The following is a 22,284-nucleotide window of genomic DNA, read 5'->3' as shown; positions in this document are numbered from 1 at the left end:
TCATGAAAAAGAAAAAAAACTTAAGTTATGTATTTTCTCTAAACTTTAAACTAAAGAATAGATATCCAACATTATTGTCATTCCTAGTGGTAAATTAACTTTTGTCAAACAACTTTAGTGAGTTACAAATATCCAGAGGATATAAAACTTATTGACATTCAAAAAATTAAGCCAATAATATGATAAAAAAAAAAAAAAAAAAATAAAACAATATATATCTATAAATTCATACAAATAAATATTTTTATGTATAAAATATTTTAAAAATTGAATACATGACTTTCGGTTTGATTTTTTTATCTTCAAGAACCAGTCAAACCAAAGAGTCGGGTTTTTTTATCATGGCCAAATAGTTGTAAGTATCCTTTCTTTGTACTTTGTACACCCCTAATACAAATGGACAAAAAGAATTTGGGAAAGAATATAAAAAAGAAGAGTATTTATTATTTTCTTTTTATATTTTCTTGAAGCACCAGACTAACGAATACAAGAAGGGGCCCTATTACCCCCTAAACTTATTTAGAACGGAATAATTAAAAATTCCGAGATGGGAGACACAACTTCATGTGTATTTATTTGTTTTCTTTTTTTTTTAATTTTTTTGTGTCAATTTTTTTTAAAATAAAAATAAAAAGTTGAATTTTCATTTAAAAAAAAATGAGTTTTAAAACCCGTCTTTTTTTTTTAATTTGAAAATTTGATTTTTTTTAAATATAAAAAAAAAAAAACTAAAACTAAAAACATGGATTAAAAAGGAATTTTATTTTAAAAAAGGATTTTTAAAACCCGTTTTTGAAAAGAAAAAAAAACATGATTTTTTTTTTTTTAAATATGGAAAAATGGATTTGTTAAAAATATGGAAAACTTGATTATTTTTTTAAAATGTCTTAAAAATCTTGATTTTCATGATTTCATTTTCTTTTTTATTTTTTAAATAAAATCCGGAAAAGTGGCAAAATTGAAAAACTGAATTTTTATAAAAAAAAAATATATTTTAACACACATTGCGTTTTTAAAAATACAAAATAAATTTTCAAAGCAAAAAATGGTGCCTTTGTCTGTGGGTTCCCCTTTTTGATTGGCTCTCTCAAAATGATGGGAAAGAAAAGGAAAATTACGTTTTTTTTTTGGCTTAAATAATGCTACAAGATGACAAGTGAAGTAATATATTTAGTTATCCTTTAAATTAAGTGGTCAAAATTGAAGAGGAAATATAAAAAAATATATATGTTGCACACACATTGCATACAAACACAAAATAAAGAAAGCAAAAGAATGAATTGCCTTTGTCTGTGGGTTGGTTTTGATTGGCGAGACAATGATGGGAAAGAAAAGGAAAATTGACATTTTTTTTTGGCTTAAATAATGCTACAAGATGACAAGTGAAGTAATATATTTAGTTTCCAACCAACAAAGATGTGACGGAGTGGTAAATATTCATTTTTATATATATATATATATATATATATATATATATATATATATATATATATATATATATATATATATATATATATATATATACATATAAAACCTCCGGTAAAATTTTCCTAGTACTGATTGTTTATACTAAAGTGTATTATTTGTCATGGCTAGCTAAATGAAAGTTAAAATATGTATTAATTAATTATAATTTGATCTATGAATAAATATAGTTTTTATTTATTATTGACACAAATACTTTATGCAGATTAATTTTTATATGTACTTTTTCATTTATTTTCTTTTCTTTCGTCTTTGTCAATGCAAAGAAAAAGAGGGACAAAAGTTATTAAAGCTTGCATGAGCTTGCTTCTTCATATTCAACAGGAATATACTTTAGGAGCCACGAGAATGGAATATCTATTTACAAAAAACAATATAAATGATATAGACTGTAGCAACTATAAGTATAAGTAGAATAAATCACAATACTCAAATCAAGCGCCGAATGCATAAATCATGAAAAAAAAAAAAAGTGTAAAAAGTAAATTTGTTCAGACATAATATAAGTACCACCCATATTTAACAAGTGGAGAATAAATTTCACAGAAGAAAATAAAAGAAAATGTTGAGATGTAATTTGTGATACAACAAAAAAGTACTACAACTACTATTTTGTCACTTTTCCGTTCTTAGAAGTCTTATAAGGTGCTAAAATGATCACAAATGTAAATTAACCTTTACAAAAGAAATGCTCAAAAATTAATTCGTGGGGCTAACAAAAATATAGTAGCAATTTTTTTAGAGAGATGATCATTAGCACAAAAACAATGATGAAAATGATGCCTCTTGAAGTTTTTTCCTTTTTTTTTTTTTTTTTTTTTTTGTAATCCCCCCCCCCCCCCCCCCGCAAGTATAATAGATTAACACGTGGCACAACGACTTATTATAGTTATCAATTGACGTGGCATTTTGGTTTCCACGTTAGCAATACACTTGGCAGTGTCCATATGGGAAATGGAGACTGAAATTGTGGAATTTTTCAACCAAAGTTAACGGCTTCAATTTTGGGTCAATCTGGTTAAAAACTTTTTCTTTTTCCAAGTTTCGGTTGAAAAAGATTTGAAGACTTTAGGGACGATTTGTAGAAAAAGGGAAAGAAGTTAAACTTTTATTCAATGAAGTCACATATAATAAAAGAACTAGACTGGATATAATGAGTACTCCCTCCGTCTAAAAAAGATTGTATTATTTTAACTTGGCATAAAGTTTAAAAAATAAAGGTGAAATGTGTGGTCCAAAACAAGCTTTAGATATTTATGTGTCTGTAAATCATCTCATAAAGTTAAATTGTTTCTAAATATAGAAAGAGGACAATCTTTTTGGGATAGACTAAAAAGGAAAAGAAAACAATCTTTTTGGGACAGAGGGAGTATGAATTACTAACTTTAAAAATAAATTTTCTCGCCTAAAAAAATAAGTTAAGTTCTAATTTATTACGACTTATTAAACAATGTGATGATAATATTATGAGAATAATGCCATGATCTCAGACTAGTTAATTTCGTTACAAACTTGCAATGTCATTAATTAACTAATTAACTGTTACAATAATGAATTTGGGTTTTATATGAGGTCAGTGAAAACATTTTTTTATATCATAAGATCATTCAAAGGATATGTGCAGGTAATATTCTTAAAATATGAGATTCGAAATTTTGAATATAAAAATATATGACCTATTACAATCAGTAAAAATGACCTGATGATATAAAAATTATTTGCATTAATGGTGTATATAAATTACAATAATAAGTCTGGACAATATTTTGCAAGTACTTAAAAGAACTTTTTTATCTTTAGAAAGTATTTTTTTGCTTTCTCAAACGGTACTCCTGGACAGTGCCTAAATATAGTTCTACTCATTAATTTGCTATTTTTCGCTCGGTGTCCGATACCAATTTTAATGTCCGGCTTATTTAGATTTGCATTGAGAAATTTATTTTTAAAAGAAAAGTGTTCCTTATTAAAGATGATTTCATAATCAGTGTTTGAACCCGAGATCTCTAGTTATATTGGAATTAGACGAATAGCCTTTTACTCGAACAAAACAAGTAGTTTTTTAATTGTTTCCGTCTTCTTTCGGAGAAGCAAAGATGGGAATTTTATAATAAACAATTATTTAATATGGATAACAACATTTGTTGATTCGGCGCATTTCGGTGTACATTCTATAAAACTAAAAATATATTCTTGGTCCGACAATAAAATCTCCCAAGTATGATTATCAGTTTAAAAAAATATCTACAATTCTCAATAATGCCAAAACCGTCAATAAATAGGTTCAAATTTTAAAAACCATGTTTATATTGTTCTCCTTTTTTGTTTGAACTTTTCCCATCCTAATTTTGTTTACTATATAGTTTCTTTAGCTCAAATACTATTTTGGAAGTATACAGATATTAGATTTTGAAGCCGTTGTTTAACTTGTCCTCGTTTTTATAAAAATTGTATATGTACTCTCTTCGAGACAATTTCAGAACATACGATGTCTAGCTTATTCAGATACATGTCTGAAGTTTCATATTGTTTTTGCCTAAACTTCAGTCATACACGGCTAAAGTTCAGTTAGTTTTGCCTGACTTCAGCCATCTCTGTCTGAATTACATGCACATTGGCTTAAGTTAAAACAAAAATGGCTGAAGTCGGGTAAAAATAACTGAATTTCCATGGATGAAATTCAGGAAAAAATTACGACTGAAATCCAGCCATTTTGCCTGCACTTCAGGCAAAAATGCATGAACTTCACTAATATATAACTTTAGATATCGTACATCTGAAGTTGATATAAATGCCAAAATTCAAAAATAAATGGTACAGATTAATTAGGGTGTCAAAACAAGTTGCCCCATGAATTTTTGATAGAATTTTTTTAGTGTATTTTTTGGATGGTTAAAAATTAAATTGTCCGCCAAGAGTTTAAAAAAAAAAAAAAAAAAATTGATGTCAAAACACAAACAGAGAAAAAATAAATGAATTAAGCATAAGATTCCACCGAAAGTGCAATGAAGCCAAAAATTTAAAAGAAGAAACAATATATTATCTAAGTGCATGCAATATGGTAGGGTTCTCTGCATTCATTTCACCTACTCCATTTTATTCTTCAAAAATGAAAGTACTTTTGGTCCTTTAGTAGGCCCTTTTAGTATCCTCTTCCCGACATCTATAAAGCACAAAAGCAGGGAGGATTTAGGGTGTTACGTGGTGGTTTTCGGGAACTCAGTAATTTTTGCACGAATCTTATAACTGATTGAGAAATCAAGTAAATATATAAGAATTATGAGTTGGGAACTCATTAATAAAAGTGTGTCCAGTGGCAGAAATAGAACCTGTTAAGCTTTGCTCCTCTCTCGGGTGAGGGTTTGAATTTCCTTATTTAACATGTAAGCATTCATTTTGTCTTTTACTTTTAGATGAGTGGGAATCCATAAATTTCAAATCTTGAATCCGCCACAAAAGCCATTATTTAAATGTTTAAAGATGGTTTTATATCGATTATATCCCTCTATTTATAATTAGAGATCTTGGTCCAAACTTTAGAAATGGAGAAATTATTCGTAAGGCCGGAGTGTTTTCCCTGAGCTAATATACCACACAAATTTAATTAATCGAATCAATGAATTTTAATACTAAAGTAACATCTATGTGTTTTTGTTTCCTTTTCTTTTTGGTTTAGATACGTCGCAATAATCTATGGAAGGAATGGGAGAGCGGGGGTGGGGGATGGAGGTTGCACATGCAATTATACCCTTACCTCTTCTATTGTTGATTGTGCGACCAAACTTTGGAAGTTGTATGTAACATATACAGTGAAACCTCTCTGTAATAGCATCACCGGGTTCGAAATTTTTTGGCTGTTATAGAGAATTGTTGTTATACAACTATAAGAGCATTTGCCATTTAAATAATAGTTGACTGTTATAGGCAAAAAAGATGCATAAAATCTACTATGTTTTATTTTTTAGTGTTGTTAAAAAATAACAAATTATTTAAAATTCAGATCTCAAAGATATGAATGCTTCACTAACTAAACATTAAAGAAAGCTAACACAATTTCAATAAATTCATAGCTGAATATATAAAGTTTTAAGATCTAAAGTACACATTTTAAATCTGCAGTAATTGAAAATTAAATTCTTTCAAGATTGATGGGAGAAATTTTATTGCAACTTGTTTCGTAGAATCCAATCTGTTAGTAGTGATATAACGCTCGAATTTATGAAGATTTGCGTCTAAACATTCAGCAAATGGGTATTCAATTGCTTTCCCTTGAAGGTTGCATCCAATTGGTTTAGATACGTAGCAATAATCTATGGAAGGACTGGGAGGGGCGTGGGGGGTGGAGGTTGCACATGTAATTATACCCTTACCTCTTTTATTGTTGACTGTCTGACCAAACTTTGGAAGTTGCATGTAACATATATAGTGAAACCTCTCTATAATAGTATAGTTGGGTCTAAATATTTTGGCTGTTATAGAGAATGACTGTTATACACCTATAACAACATTGATATTGAGAAAATATTTCGTTGTTATAGGGAAAAAAAATGCGTAAAATCTAATTTTTCATTTTTAATTGTCAAATTCTAAGCTTAATCACACTTTGTATAACGAAGAAAATCTTTAATGATGAAAATAAATATATTCAAATGATATTCTTTGTCATAAATAGTGTATTAAAGGTCAAATATTTGGTTAAAATCTCTACGCTTATTATTGGTAATCATAGATATTCTATTTTTATAAAGATGGTAATTATTATATTACCAAAAAAAAGAAGATAGTTGTTATATGGGGGGTAATTTTACAAAAGTCATATTATTGTGATGTTGATTGTTGCTGTTATAGGTAGAATGTTGTTATAGAGAAGTAAAATATAATATAAAAAATAGTTCCAAAAAAACTTAATTGTTATAAAGAGGTGTTATATACGAAAGTTGGTATAAAGAGGTCTGACTGTGCTCCATATATACACACACTTGTATGTTGATATCGGATATTGGACTAGTAGTGATTGTTTGATTGGATGGAATAAGGTGAGTTGAAGTTTTTGGTTGAATGTGAGTTGAATTGGATAATCTTGAAAGACTTAAAGGGCTCTTATACTTCAATTCCTCTACTTCTTATCGGTGGGGTGGGGGGGGGGGGTGTTATTGGCGTATCCTACATGATGAAACACAACTTTTCCCAGGAACTCAAGGCAACTCTCCCGATATTTCAAAAGAAAATCATGCAATTCATATTATGTATGAGGTAACTGCTAAAGTATCTTTCAGACTATCAAATGTTTCAAAAGTATCTAATTTGATTTTAAGTGGCTTAATAGAGTAAATTCTTTTCACTTCTAACACATTATATTACAAAAATTATAAACCTAAAAGTGTCGTTACACGTGGTTCAACAAAAAATGACAAATGAAAGCAAACGAAAAAGAGCTAGTGATAGAGAGTTGCACGAGTGCCAACTTACATTGATTGTTACATTTTGGATAAGAATAGAAATGGTGAATTGCCAAACGGAAACTTGTCTTTAATTCATGAAATTGAAATTGAAATTAGCTGAAGTTTCTTAGATTAGTATCGATAAGGGTTGCGATGAGATAGATAAGATTTCTTTATCCTTAATTAAAATTTTCGAATTTGAAATCTGGATATAAAAAGATCCCGTTAAGGAGCACCACTCCCCCGTGTCTTATGCAGTACGCATCTAATAAATTAGTCAGGATCCGACATAGATATCGAACACCGGGTAAGAAATTTAAAAGAGAAAAAAACTAAGAGATGTTGAGATCTCTTTTACAGTTGGGGGACAGCTAACTTCATGTTGTACTTATTCGGGTTTTAGATAAGAGAAGAGACTTCCATAAATAAGCAAAAAAAATAAGAAGTGTGACATTTTAATACCCATGTGTCTACACAAAAAGGCATTTGCTCCATTGGGACCCAATCGAAAATAATCAAAATTTGCGTGACGAGTCGGTAACCTTTGACATTTTTAGGGTCCCCACGTAAATTAGTGGTTTTGAGGATTAGCATGATCATCATGAACTTGAAGAGATTCATGAAAGATGGACAGGACTTTAATTAATTTTCAAGGCTTGATTTAGAAATTAAACTGGTAAAATTTCTTGAAAATGATTTCAAAATTTTGAAAGGATAGTGTGGCAAATCTTAACCAGGATTTTGAGTCATTAAAAGGGTATACCTAATATCTTAGGCAGATCAAACATCAATAAAATAAGAGCGATCGTGTTGGGTATATAAGGAGATAAGTTATGCGTTCTTAAGAGGTGTGCCGGTCTAGGTCCAAAAAAGCAAATAATATCATCAGTACGTTAGGTTGTTGTACATAATATTAGCACTAGTCTGCGTGCAAGCTTGGGCAATAATGGGGCAAACCAGCAAAACCCACGTCCTTGAGATGATGGTACGGTGGATCAAACCTTCGAGAGGATGTTGAGTCCTTAATTAGGAGGCGGTAAATGTAACAATCTAGGCAAATCCATTAAAGGAAAAATACGAAAAAGAAATTGAGTACATCATGAGACAAACCTTAGGCCCTTTGACTCGTTTTAAATTAATGTGAGCCTAAATTTAAAATGGACAATATCACTATTGAGTTAGACGATTATAATTTTCTACAAGCAAAAGACTAGGAGGTGTGTGTGGGGCGGGGGGGGGGGGGGGGGGGGTTTGGATTAAATCTGATTGTAACTTGAATTCTTTTTCTTTTTTTGTTTAATTATGACATATTCATCCTAAACATCCATTTGAACAACACAAAAGAGAGGGAGCAAATTTCTTGGCCTTTGGCTATTTTTAGTTATATTGAACTAGCTAAAAGAATGTTTCTTTCATTTTTAACTTTTCACCATATTGTCATCATTGACTTCCTATAATGTCCCAACACAAAATAATGAATGAGAGGATAAAAGAACTTACGGGATGCAAAAGAATAGAAGACTCACTATCATTTAATAAGCCAAGCACAAGAAGAGTTTTCATTCTCTCCACATCTGATGTTAGACATCATGGTTTTAATACTTTTGTCATCATTTCAAATATTTATTTAAAACATAAATGATCACTTCATTTATAATGGATGGCAGCTAAGGCATTTTGTTTTCCTTATCTTCATTCAGTCATGGCTTCATCAACATGGTGATAAGTGATAACCATCATTCATATCCTCATATTCTTTGTCAATATCACAACTCATAAAGATTATAAAAATAAATAAATTGTTCTTGAGGTGGACCACAAAAGTTTTAGTTCCTAGTGAAGTTGAGTGTTGAGAGCCAACTTAGTTGGACTGATCGGTGACACAAATCACACCTTTTTGTAATGGATGTCATCCAATATTATTTAGTGAATTTTTTCCTGTGTGTGTACATGATATTTTTCCAAAAAGATAATATGTCTGTTTATAATAGGCTGATATCATTTGAAAATAATAAATATCATTCTGAGACCGGAAATAAACTTTAAAATCATCATCTTACAATGTAAACTTTTTATGATAAACTGACATCACCAGCACAAACTCCTGCGTATTTCACTGATTTTTTTTAAGATGAACTTGGCTCGGACCTACTCATTACTCTTAATGAGATAATTTATAATAACATAGATATTTATGGCTCGTATAAATCATTAGTATCAAAAATCTTTTTTCCTTTCTTAAACGATATGCCTAGTTAAAGTTCATCACATAAATTGAAACTGCGGGATTAATCAGAATAAATTTTGGAAGGGTAATATCTAGTAATATTTGTAGGTCATTGCCATTATGCTTACTGAGATCATTCTTGATCGATGAACTTTGCTAGGGCCATTTGGAAGGAGAAGTACCCTACAATCAAAGGAAATTTAATTTCTACCAAGGATAATGCATATAATCGTAGTCGGAATTAGAATTTTAACTTTATGGGTTCTGAATTTTAAAATGAAGACTTCAAGATATAATAATTGAGTTCTAAATTTAATACTTGTACATATTTAATGAATTTTTTAACAAAAATATATTATTTAAATGAAAGTTACTCCTCTCGTTCACTTTTACTTGTCCACAATAAACTTGCCTATCCCTTAAGAAATAATAATTGAAGTGCATATTTTACCGTGATATCCATATTAATTGGTGAATAGTTTTAATAGACTTAAGAAATGATTTGAAATGAGTAATTAATGCTAAAGTAAAATAGAAAAAAGAAATTATTTTTCTCATTTTATGCTAAAGCTAGTGGACAAGTAAAAATAAAAATTTATTTTTAATATAATGCATAAATAAAAGGTGAACTAATAAAGTACTAGCTAGATTCGCCGAAACCCCTATCCGAGTAATAATTAACAAGGAAGTCTTATCATTATATGATTGGGACGTAAAAAACTGCAATCTAAGCAACTGAGTTTAAAAGAAGGAAAAAAAAGAAGAAAAAAAAGGAGAACTGCAAGTAAATATTGTTTTCTTCCATTTTTGTTGATAGAAAGGGAAAGGGAAAATAAAGACTTTGGATTGGGCCAAAGAGGATTGTAAAAAGTACTCTTTGTCCCTATTTGGTTATTTTTGCCTTCCAAGTTTCAATTTACCCTTTATATAAGTAACTTAGATATTCAGATATTACACAAAAAAAGATAGTGTAAGTTGCAAATTTTATATTCATATCAAAGGAACGAGTGAATACATGTTAGTTTAGGCCATACTTGCTAAGACGTGAGATTGAAGTCATTCTTTCAAAGTAGTAAAATCTAGTTAGGAATATAAGGGCTTAATTGTACAAGGCTCTGATATCAATGTTGTATTTTGATCGTAAATACTAGTTTATTAAAGAGATAAGGCTCAAAAACACACCTTAACTATTACTGTTTTTTGTGTTTGATACCTAAACTATCAGAAGGTTGAGAAAACTACCTAAACTATCACTATCTGGGCCAGAAACACACCTCAAATTATTCTTGAATGGCAAGATTGATCTACACTCTCCATTTTATATAAAAATGTTGCCAAGTGTTGTCCATGTGGATAAAAAATGTCACAATGGCACCTACGTGGAAATTAAAAAAAAAAAACTATTTGTTTTAAAAAACAAACTGAAAAATAATAATTTTAGTAAAAAAATAATAATTTTTGTAAAAAAATATAAAAAATAAAAAATAGTTTAAAAAATGGAAAAGTTATTTTTTTAAAAAAAATAAGAAAACTGATTATTTAGTTTTCACATTTAAAAAAAAAAAATCAACTTTTCAATTTTTTTAAATCATTTTTTTCTGATTTTTTAAAGTTTTTGATATTTGTTTACAAAAAAAAAATCAAATTTTTTAAAAAAATCTAGATTTGTCTTTTAAAAAAAATGCTGATTTTTTTTTAAAAATAAACAGTTTTTTTTTGAAAAAAAAAATATTATTTTTTAATATTTTGAGAAAATTTCAGCTTCACTTGTCTTTTGGAGAGTGAATTCACAAATTTAGTTCAGGTGTATTTTGCAAACTAGATAGTGACAGTTTAGGTAGTTTTCTCAACCTTATGATAATTTAGGTATGAAACTCAAAAAAAGTGATAGTTAGAGTGTGTTTTTGACCCTTATCTCTTTATTAAACTTATAAGTTTCTCTTCAACGTAGGCGGATATACAGCAATCACAACTCGTGTCACCGGTCGTCGGGAATCCTTACGTAGAAAATGAATCCCCTTTGTCCACAACCTAAAGATCCCTCTAACGGGTGATGTAGAGATTCTTTTATTTATTTATTGTAAACCCTACCCGTCAACTATATGTGGAAAATCATCTTTTTTCCTTCACCCATAATGTTATATTTTTAGGCTAGTAATAGGGTTTTAGGAGAGGGACTAATGAGTTAATGAGCTAGTTTTCGCGCCCCTTATGGATGGACCCAACCCAATTGCAATTTTCCAACATTTTCCCTTCTCCATTTGTCTTCCTCTTTCTCCATCTTCTTATCTTTCGATGTGTTGTATAGAAAATTAAAGACTTATTACTTATTTATGGTTGGAATTGAGTATGTAATATTCATTGAACTTATATTATTAATCCTTTATGATTTGGATTGATTTAGTCTGAGAAAATTGAAGAACACCATTATTGAGTTTTGTTGATCTTGAAAGACAAAACCTGTAGAAGAAGACAAAGTGAGTCTATTAATTTTTTTAAGTTTAGGTTGAATCTAATCATTGAATATTCGTATTAGGAGGTTGTATATCAAATTTAGAGTCATCCGGAGTTGTGATTTGTGTTGGAGCAAAGAACTCTCACACACTCAGAAATAATACTTAGCTACTGCACAAGAAAATAAAACAGTAAGCTAGTTCTAAGAAGAAATAAAGCAAGCAGTTGGTGAGCAAAATAAAGCTTAAGTTTTGATATTGTAATGGATACTTTTATTCTTCACCAGAGAAACCTTTAAATAGGCATTACCTCTCAACTAAAATCATTAGACGTGCGGAAATAAAAAGCGCTAAGTCAGTAGTGCTTTCAACTGAAATAAGAAACTTAAGGACCAAAATAACAACTAACTTAGACTTATTTGAATCACTTAGTCAACATTCCCCCTTGATTCAAAATCGCTAACCCAAGCAATGATCTGAAGTAGACGTGCTTCTACTATGGCAGTGCTTTTGTGAATATATCTGCTACTTATTCATTGGCGTTGCAGAACTTCAATATGATCTCTTCTTTCTCCACCAGCTCACGAATAAAATGGAAGCGAATATCGATGTGCTTTGTTCTTCTATGAAATGCAGCATTCTTAGTCATTGCAATTGAGGATTTGTTGTCACAAAAAATCTCAGTTGCTTTCTCTTGCTTCTGGTAAAGATCAGCCAAAATTTTCCTAAGCCAAATACATTGAGAAGCTGCAGAATTTGTTGCAATATACTCTCCTCTGAAGACGACAATGTCGGTGTTACTTGTTTCTTCAAACTCCATGTTATTGCGCCTGATCCAAGGCTAAAAACGTTGTCTGAAGTACTCTTCCTATCATCCATCGAGCTTGACCAATCACTATCAGTAAAGCCTAATAATCTGAAATTTGAAACATGAGAATGCCATATTCCAGTGTTGCAGCAACATAGTGTAAAATTCTTTTTGCAGCTCCAAAGTGATGCTTCGATGGCTTGCTCATAAACCTTGAAACAACACTAACAGAGTATGTGGACGAGTATGAGACAAATAAATCAAACCTCCAACTAGACTTCTAAAACTTCTTGCATTTGCTCGTTTAGTACCATCTTCCTGCTGCAATTTTTCGTTCATATTCATGGGTGTTGCAGCAACTTTGCAATTAATGAGGCTAAATCTTTTAAGAAGGTCTGATGCATATTTCTTTTGAGAAACAAAATCTCTATCTTCTTCTTGTTTCACCTCAAGTGCAAGAAAGTAATGCAAGAAACCCAAATCTGACATTTCAAATCTACTCATCATACTAGATTTAAATTCAGCTACAACAGAGTAAGATGATCCCATATAAATTATATCATCAACATAGAGGCATACTACTAGAAAATCATTGTTACCTCGCTTCAAGTAGAGAGTAGGTCACTTTCGCTCCTTTTAGCCCATTTTGCTGAAAATAGGAATTGATTTTGTTGTACCAGGCGCGTGGTGCTTGTTTCAACTCATAAAGTGCCTTCTTCAGCTTGTACACCTTTTCCTCTTGGCCATTGATTTCAAAACCTTCAGGTTGAGCAACATAAACTTCCTCTTCCAGGTCACCATTCAAGAACGCTGACTTGACATCAAGTTGATAAAGTGACCAGTTCAATTGAGCAGCCAATGCTAAAACTGTTTTTACTGTTTCAAATCGAGCAACACGAGAAAACGTCTCTTCAAAATCGATAACCTTCTGCTGCGAGTATCCCTTTGCGACAAGTCTTGCCTTGTGCTTTTGTACACTTCCATCTACATGATATTTTGTTTTGAATATCCACTTTAGGCCAACAACATTCTTTCCATTTGGCAAGTCGGTCAGTTGCAACGTTTCATTTCTCTGAATTGCCACGAGTTCTTCCTTCATCGCATTCTTCCACTCCTCCTTTGTAATTGCTTCTTCATAAGATATGGGATCTGAAATAATAAAAGCAATTGACAAGATGCATTAGGATATCTGGGATTTGATTTCTGATTCGTGTTGATCTTCTTAGTGGAATTGGCTCGGTTGGAGGCTCTTCAAGTGTCTTAGAGGTCTCTGGTGCAATTGTTCTTCAGGTGCATTTGGAGCAGACTCTTGTCTTTCATCTGGAGAGTCTTCAATGGGTATTGAGATCTCCTGTTGTACTTGTTTTTCACTCCAATTCCAGCTGGACTTCTCATCAAATACAACATTTCTGCTAATTATCACTTTGCCACTAAGAGGGTTATATAACCTGTATGCTTTGGATTCAAGACAATAACCGACGATATAAATTTTTGTGATTTTTCATCTAGTTTTTGATGAGATTAAGAGTTAACCAAAGCATAAGCAGTACACTCGAAAATTCTTAAGTGGCTTACCGAAGGTCTTATACCTTTCTAAGCTTCATATGGTGTTTGATTCATCACGGCATTTATAGGAGATAGGTTCAGCAGATACACTGAGGTTGCAACTGCTTCTGCCAAGTATTGATTCGGAAGTCCCTTGCCTTTCAGTGAGCTTCTTGCCATCTCCACAACAGTCCGATTCTTGTGTTCTGCTACCCCATTTTGTTCCGGCGTGAAAGGTGCTGTAAGTTCCCTGCGAATTCCATTTTCTTCACAAAAAATTGATAAATTCATTAGATAAGAACTCACCACCTCTGTCCGTTCGGAGAGTTTTTATGCGCAACCCACTCTAATTCTCCACCAAAGCCTTGTATTTTCTGAAATTCTCAAAAGCTTTTGATTTGTATTTCCGAAAATACACCTAGCTCATGCGACTGAAACCATCTGTGATGAGTAAAAAAATATCGACTCCCACTAAAAGATTCAGTATTCATTGGACCACACAAATCTGCATGAATTAATTCTATGGAAGAAGAAGCTCTCCAAGCCTTTCCAACCGGAAATGAATTTCTACTTTGCTTCGCAGAAATCAAAAGAATTAATTTTTGGTAATCCAATGACCATATCTATTTGTCCTAGCAACTTTAGCCCCTTGAAATTAAGATGCCCGTACCTCAAATGCCACAACTTAGAGTCATTTTTTTCACGAGTAACCAAAGCAAAAGTTTCCACATTTGAAACTTCTAATGGAAACATTCTGTTTTCGGCCATGTAAATATTAACCATCGTTTGACCTGATTTTTTATCTTTAATAACACATGCTCCATCATCAAACAAAAGTGAATATCCGCTAACCATTAGTTGACCAACACTCAATAAATTATGTGCCAAACTAGGAACAAATTGAACAACATGTAGAAGCTTTACTTTACCATGACTGTTTCTGATTGCTACTGTTCCTTTTCCTTCAACTTGAAGGTTGTTGTTATCACCAAGCTTGACAGTCGTTTTTTATGTCTCGTCAAGCTCTTTGAAGATTGACTTCAGGCCTGACATATGGTTGGAGCACCCGCTATCTACAAACCACGCTTCACTTGCAACTTTATTAGTATCACAATAAGCCATGAATAACTTACTTTCTTCATTAGTTGTCTCGACATAATTCACTTGTTTCTCCTAGTGCCATCAATCCACTTGCACATGCCCTAACTTCTTGCAATGATGAAATTGTGTGTTGCTTCTATTCCCTCTTTGCTCATAGGAGTGCCTTTGTTGAAAGCCTCTACCCCGACCTCGACCTCGGTTATTTCCATGAAATGCACCTCTACCTCGTCCTCTTCCCGTTGTTGTCTTATGGTGTTCTCTTGAGTTTGGTGCCTCCGCCTTCAATTGAAATGCTTTTTCTTCCAGCTTTTATCCTAACCTATTTATTCTTGCCTCATGAGATTATAAAGAACCCATTAATTCATCAAATGAAAAAGTCGACAAGTCTTTCGACTCCTCAATTGCAGCAACAACATGATCAAACTTAGGAGTTAAACTCCTTAAAAATTTTGCAGCAACAGTTTGATCAGTTATTTGGTCTCCGTATGACTTCACTTGGCTAATAATATCCATTGCTCTAGTCAAGAAATCTTGCACAGGCTCATTTCCTTTCATGATTAAAGTTTCAAACTCATGCCGAAGAGTTTGCAGTTTCACAACTATTACCTTTGATAAGCCTTGAAATTCAGTTTGCAAGATTTTCCATGCTTGCCTGGAAGTGGTGGCTGCTACAATTCGTGAGAACACCGTATCATGGACTGCCTATTGAATGAAGAACAATGCCTTTGAGTCCTTCTTTTTATTCTCCTTCAGCCGCCGCTCTTCATCCGGATCTGCAAACCCATTCTCTATTAAGTCCCAAAGATCTTATGACTTAAATAAACTCTTCATCTTGATGCTCTAGAACTCGTAGCTTTGTCCTGTAAAAATGGGGATGGCTGGTTGAGATATGTGCAGGGAATTTCCATTGGAAGACATTGTGTTTTTATTTTATTTTTTATTTTTAGGTCTCTTGAATCTAAACCTGCTCTGATGCCACAAATGTTGGAGCAAAGAGCTCTCATACACTTAGAAATAAAACCTAGCTACTGCACAAGAAAGTAAAACAGTAAGCTAGTTCTAAAAAGAAATAAAGCAAGCAGTTGGTAAGCAGGGAAAAGATTAAGTGGTGATATTGCAATGGATACATTTATTCTTCACCAGAGAAGCCGTTAAATAGGCGTTACATCTCAACTAAAATCATTAGACGTGCGGAAATAAAAGTCAGTAGTGCTTTCAACTGAAATGAGAAACTTAAGGACCAAAATAACAACTAACTTAGACTAAGTCAAAAAACAGTAAAAATACTAAGAAAGCTGCAGTAATTTTTTTTTCTTTGTTTGAATCACTTATTCAACAATTTGGACCAAACTTTGAAGTAAAGACGTATAGATGAAATTAAATTATGGCGATTCTTAGAATTTTGTGGCAAAATTCTGGCAATCCATCACAAATCGTAGTTATCAGTTAGGATTTTTGACAAAGAAAGCTTCCCCCATCAATTTGAAATTCGTCATAATTTGTGGCCAAAATTCTAACGATCTGTCCGAATTTATCTAGAAATCCTGACGATTTTTGTGAAAAGGCAAGTTTTGCCATCAATTTGGAGTTCTTTGACGTTCAAAGGGAATTGACTCGAGTTCTTTGAAGTTTAAAGGATTATATGAAAATAAATTCACTTTTACCATAATTAACAATACTATTCCACTTTCAAAAAATAACAAGAAAATTTTACAAAACATATACAACGTCCCGCAACAAATCCCATAAAATTTAAAATTTTAGATCTTTCACACAAGCCTACTAGTCGTTGTCCCCATTCCACCCGCCGGCCGTCACTACTCTACCGAGACAACCACTGTCCGCCAAAAAATCACCGGACCTTCTCGCCCATAGTTTTTTTTGTTTTTTGTTTTTTGCTGACGTCCCATACAAATTATGTCCGTTGTTTTTTTCTTCATCGGAGTTCTCTCCCGTGGCTTCCACAACTTCTTCTCTCCATATACGTTTGTATATCATTGTATATCACGTATGTCATGTGTATGTTAATGTATACACTTGACATACACATGACATACGTGATATACATTGACATCTCAAGATATACATGTAATATACAGTGATGTACACACTTGTATGTTATTGTATATACTCTTCTATCATGTGTATGTCACTGTATGTCCTATGTACCTGTGATTCATAGGACATACAGTAATATACATTAGACATACACCAGATATATACCGGAATTACGCTAGACATACATTCATTCCACCTTCAAACCACCGCCTATTCCACCGTAACAATAGAAAAACCACTTCCCTAACAAAAAGGAAGAAAAAAAGTGTTTCATTCTAGATTTAGCCAGATATGTTCTCCAGCAAAGGAACTGCGTGCGGTAAGACTTGTTAGAAGCAACATTGTCTCCATTTTCATTATCTGAATTCTCAAATTGTATTTACGCAACAAAATCATCCGGCTAGGTACTTCCAGGTACTTTGGAAGGTGTAAAATGGGTACGGCATTGGTGGGGAAAAGAGGAGGAGAAGCTGATGATGTCGTCGTTATTACGGCGCAGGCAGGAGTTGGGGATGGATCGCAACGTTAGGTGGCATAGAGAGACCAAAATATGAGCCTAAAATCAAGGGATACCCCCAACGTTTTTGAGAAATATTATTATGTTGGGTAACTAGTTGAGAATATTCACAAAAATAGTAATTATGGATCCTACTTCATCATATGGTGTAAAATTCTCAAATGAAAATGGAAATGCATTCCAACTTTCAAGCTTGTTATACTACTAAAAAATCTCTATTTTCCCACTGAAAAATGTTCAGTGGCTATTTTTCACCGAATGTCGGTGGGAAAAACCTAAGTAAAAGTGTTTTCACATGGAAAAAATAGTAAGTTTCCTAGCATTTCTATAGGAACCTATTTCTTACTATGCGTTTTTCCAGTGAGCTAGTTTGGTGGGAAAATCATGTTTTGTAGCACAAATTTCCCATTGAATGTCGGTGGGAAAACTCTTTATTTCTAGTAGTGTTAAAGAGTATGGAGCACCTAAGCATTCGTTTTTCTTTTTAAAGTAACAATTCTCCATTAACAATATCAATAGTAGTGGTTCATACTGACAAATAGTTTTGTGAACTGCGATTTTTCAATAATATTGCATCTGTCGCCATCCATAATATAGGAAATAAGTGCCTTTATATCAAACATCAATCATTCAATTCTTTTCGTGTTTGTTACTGAAACGTGTAAATGGTTCGACCAGATTGAGTGTACTAATACCATATGCTGTTAATCTAACTTATGCAGACTTTTGGTACTCTATTAGATGAACTATTCTGAATGATTTAGTATTTTTTTTGTAAAACGACAAAGAGACTCCTTTTAGCAAAGAAATTAAACCTATCCTTGACACTTCTCCTCGCTTACTTATTCTCCTCTTGTGCAGGAAACAATCAAAGCATGTCGTATTTCATCTGATACTTGTCTGTCTTTTGTTCATTCAAGCATTTTGAAGTTGAAAAATATTCCCCTACATGGTTGTGGAGTGTTTTCTTTCTTGTAAACTGTTCCAACTTTCAAGTTTTTTTGTTGTTATATTGCGCTCTTCGCTTCATTCACTACTATTGTGTTTTCTTTGCTTAGCTTCGATACCAATATATTGTTGAAATACATGTTATTTGTGAGCCTATCCAAACATGTTATTTTCGTATGTTAAAAATGTCCTTGTACTATGGTTTTACTTTTACCTATGCAATGTCGGAATATAAATGAATAGACATTGGTCTTCCTTTCGAGTCCGGAGCCAAAATGGCTTATTTTTACTGGCCATTACACAAAAATGGTATGCCTTTTTTTGTTTTTAGACCAAAATGGGTATTTCGTTAGTTATCCAACGAAATACCCACACCTTCTTGTTCATCCGAATTATTTCAATCAATTTTTTATTTTTTTAATTTTGGTGCATTTCGTTGGTAGTCCAACGAAATAGCATTAAATTTTTTTTTTAATTTCGTTTATACAAAAAACGAAAGTAAAAATAAAAATATTTTTGGCCTATTTCGTTGGACTACCAACGAAATAGGATAAAAATATTTTTTTTTTTAATTTCGTTTTTGCTAGCCAAATTGTTAGCCAAATAAAAAAAAAAAAAATTTTAATGCTATTTCGTTAAGCATTTCACGAAATGCAACCAAATTAAAAAAAAAATTATATTTCCCTATTTCATTTTTGTATAAATGAAACAATTTTTTTTTTTATTTCGTTTTTTTGTGTAAACGAAATAATTTTTTTTTATTTCGTTTATACAAAAATGAAATAGGAAAATATAATAATTTTTTTTAATTTCGTTAAGCATTTCGGGAAATGCTTGAAATAGCATTAAATTTTTTTTTATTTGGCTAACAATTTGGCTAACAAAAACGAAATTAAAAAAAAATATTTTTATCCTATTTCGTTGGTAGTCCAACGAAATAGGACAAAATTTTTTTTTTTTTTTAATTTCGTTTTTGTTAATCTTTGTTATCAAATAAAAAAAAAATTTAATGATATTCGTTAACCATTTCACGAAATGCAATCAAATTAAAAAAAATTATTATATTTCCCTATTCATTTTTGTATAAACGAAACAAATTTTTTTTTTAATTTCGTTTTTCGCGTAATTTTTTTTTATTTCTTTTATACAAAAATGAAATAGAAAAATATAATAATTTTTTTTAAATTTGGTTGCATTTCGTGAAATGCTTAAAGAAATAGTATTAATTTTTTTTTATTTCGTTTATATAAAAACGAAATAGGAAAATATAATTTTATATAGAACCGATATTTTTTTAATGACAATAATGTAGGCTCGATACATCAAGGATACGTAGACGTTCGGATAGTCATTTTAGGGGTTAAAAAGGTGCCCGAAGTAAGTTTTGTTTGAAAAAACTTAGTGTTTTTTCCAACTTTGACCAACGATTAGTCGTGTGTCAAGACTCCGAAACGTTAATATTTTATATAGAACTTGATATTTTTTAATGACAATAATGTAGGCCCAATACATCAAGGATACGTAGACGTTCGGATAGTCATTTTAGGGAGTTGAAAAGGTGTCAAGTAAGTTTTGTTTGAAAAAACTTAGTGTTTTTTCCATACTTTGACCGACGATTAGTCGTGTGTCAAGACTCTAAAACGTCAACATTTTATATAGAACCTGATATTTTTTTCTGCGTACTATAATGTAGGCTCAATACATCAAGGATACGTAAACGTTCGGATCGTCGTTTTAGGGGTTGAAAAGGTAGCCGAAGTAAATTTTGTTTAAGGTTTAAGTGTTTTATTTTTTAAGGTTTTGATTTAAGCGTGTTATTTTTTAATCAAGACATAATGTTATTTTGAATATAAATCTAATTCTAATTCTAAAAATATAAGGTGAAAAACTAGTTGTAAAGTGGTCAAACTTTAGATGGTCATAACTTTGCGCTCGGACGTCCGATTTATGCATTTTTTTTTTTGAACTTGCGTATTTTTTCGAGATCTATGCGGGCAAACCGCCACAAGGCAGTTTCAGCCGATTTTTTAAAAAAACACCTTTTATCCCATTCAATTTCAATTTCCCCCCAAATTGGCACGAAATTTTCAGTTTTATTTACTTATAAGATGATGATACGCAATAGATTTCAACGTAAAAATCCAGGGTAATGTAGTTGTGAATGTCAATTTCACTTCTGCGGTTTCAATTTTTGAAAATAAAGCTGACTAATTTTCTCGACATATAAAGTTGACCGAAATAACCTTACAGTCAAACAAAACTTACTTCGGGCACCTTTTCAACCCCTAAAATGACTATCCGAACGTCTATGTATCCTTGATGTATTGAGCCTACATTATTGTCCGTTAAAAAAATATCGGGTTCTATATAAAATTATATTTTCCTATTTCGTTTTTATATAAACGAAATAAAAAAAAAATTAATGCTATTTCTTTAAGCATTTCACGAAATGCAACAAAATTTAAAAAAATTATTATATTTTCCTATTTCATTTTTTTGTATAAACGAAATAAAAAAAAATTATTTCGCTTACACAAAAAACGAAATTAAAAAAAAAAAAAAAATTGTTTCGTTTATACAAAAATGAATAGGGAAATATAATAATTTTTTTTAATTTGATTGCATTTCGTGAAATGGTTAACGAAATATCATTAAATTTTTTTTTTTATTTGATAACAGCATTAACAAAAACGAAATTAAAAAAAAAAATATTTTTGTCCTATTTCGTTGGACTACCAACGAAATAGGACAAAAATATTTTATTTTTTTTAATTTCGTTTTTGTTAGCCAAATTGTTAGCCAAATAAAAAAAAAATTTAATGCTATTTCGTTAAGCATTTCAACGAAATTAAAAAAAATTATTATATTTCCCTATTTCATTTTTGTATAAACGAAATAAAAAAAAAATTATTTCGTTTACACAAAAAAAACGAAATTAAAAAAAATTGTTTCATTTATACAAAAATGAAATAGGGAAATATAATTTTTTTTTTTTAATTTGGTTGCATTTCGTGAAATGCTTAACGAAATAGCATTAAAAAAAATAAAAATTATTTGGCTAGCAAAAACGAAATTAAAAAAAAATATTTTTATCCTATTTCGTTGGACTGCCAACGAAATAGGCCAAAAATATTTTTATTTTTACTTTCGTTTTTTGTATAAACGAAATTAAAAAAAAATAAATTTAATGCTATTTCGTTGGACTACCAACGAAATGCACCAAAATTAAAAAAAAAAAAAATTTGACTGAAATAATTCGGGGATGAACAGTAAGGTGTGGGTATTTCGTTGGATAACCAACGAAATACCTATTTTGGTCTAAAAACAAAAAGGCATACCATTTTTGTGTAATGGCCGTAAAAATAAGCCATTTTGGCTCCGGACTCCTTCCTTTCCCTATTGAGTGCTAAATTGCTAATGAGATTTTGAAAGAGACGAAACTTTCTGACTAGCTAATCTTATGATTGATGGTTCCGATGATCGTGGAGATAAAGTCCCAGCCCTCCTACATGCATTAAGCGACGAATGAATCTTATTTCGTGTGTAATCTCTGAGTTAGATTTTTTCTCTTTAATTGGAAGGTTTCAATACATATATTAGATATGATTCCATATGTGTCCCAATTGGCCTAAATTTGATGAGTGCTTGGTCGTTGAGGGTTCCTCTTTCTCAACCAATTCGGTTGTGTCAGCCCTAAGATTGAT

The sequence above is a fragment of the Lycium ferocissimum genome, chromosome 6 (genome assembly GCF_029784015.1).
Source record: "Lycium ferocissimum isolate CSIRO_LF1 chromosome 6, AGI_CSIRO_Lferr_CH_V1, whole genome shotgun sequence".
NCBI lineage: Eukaryota > Viridiplantae > Streptophyta > Magnoliopsida > Solanales > Solanaceae > Lycium > Lycium ferocissimum.
The sequence above is the reverse complement of the archived record's forward strand: the minus strand, read 5'-3'. Positions refer to the sequence as shown.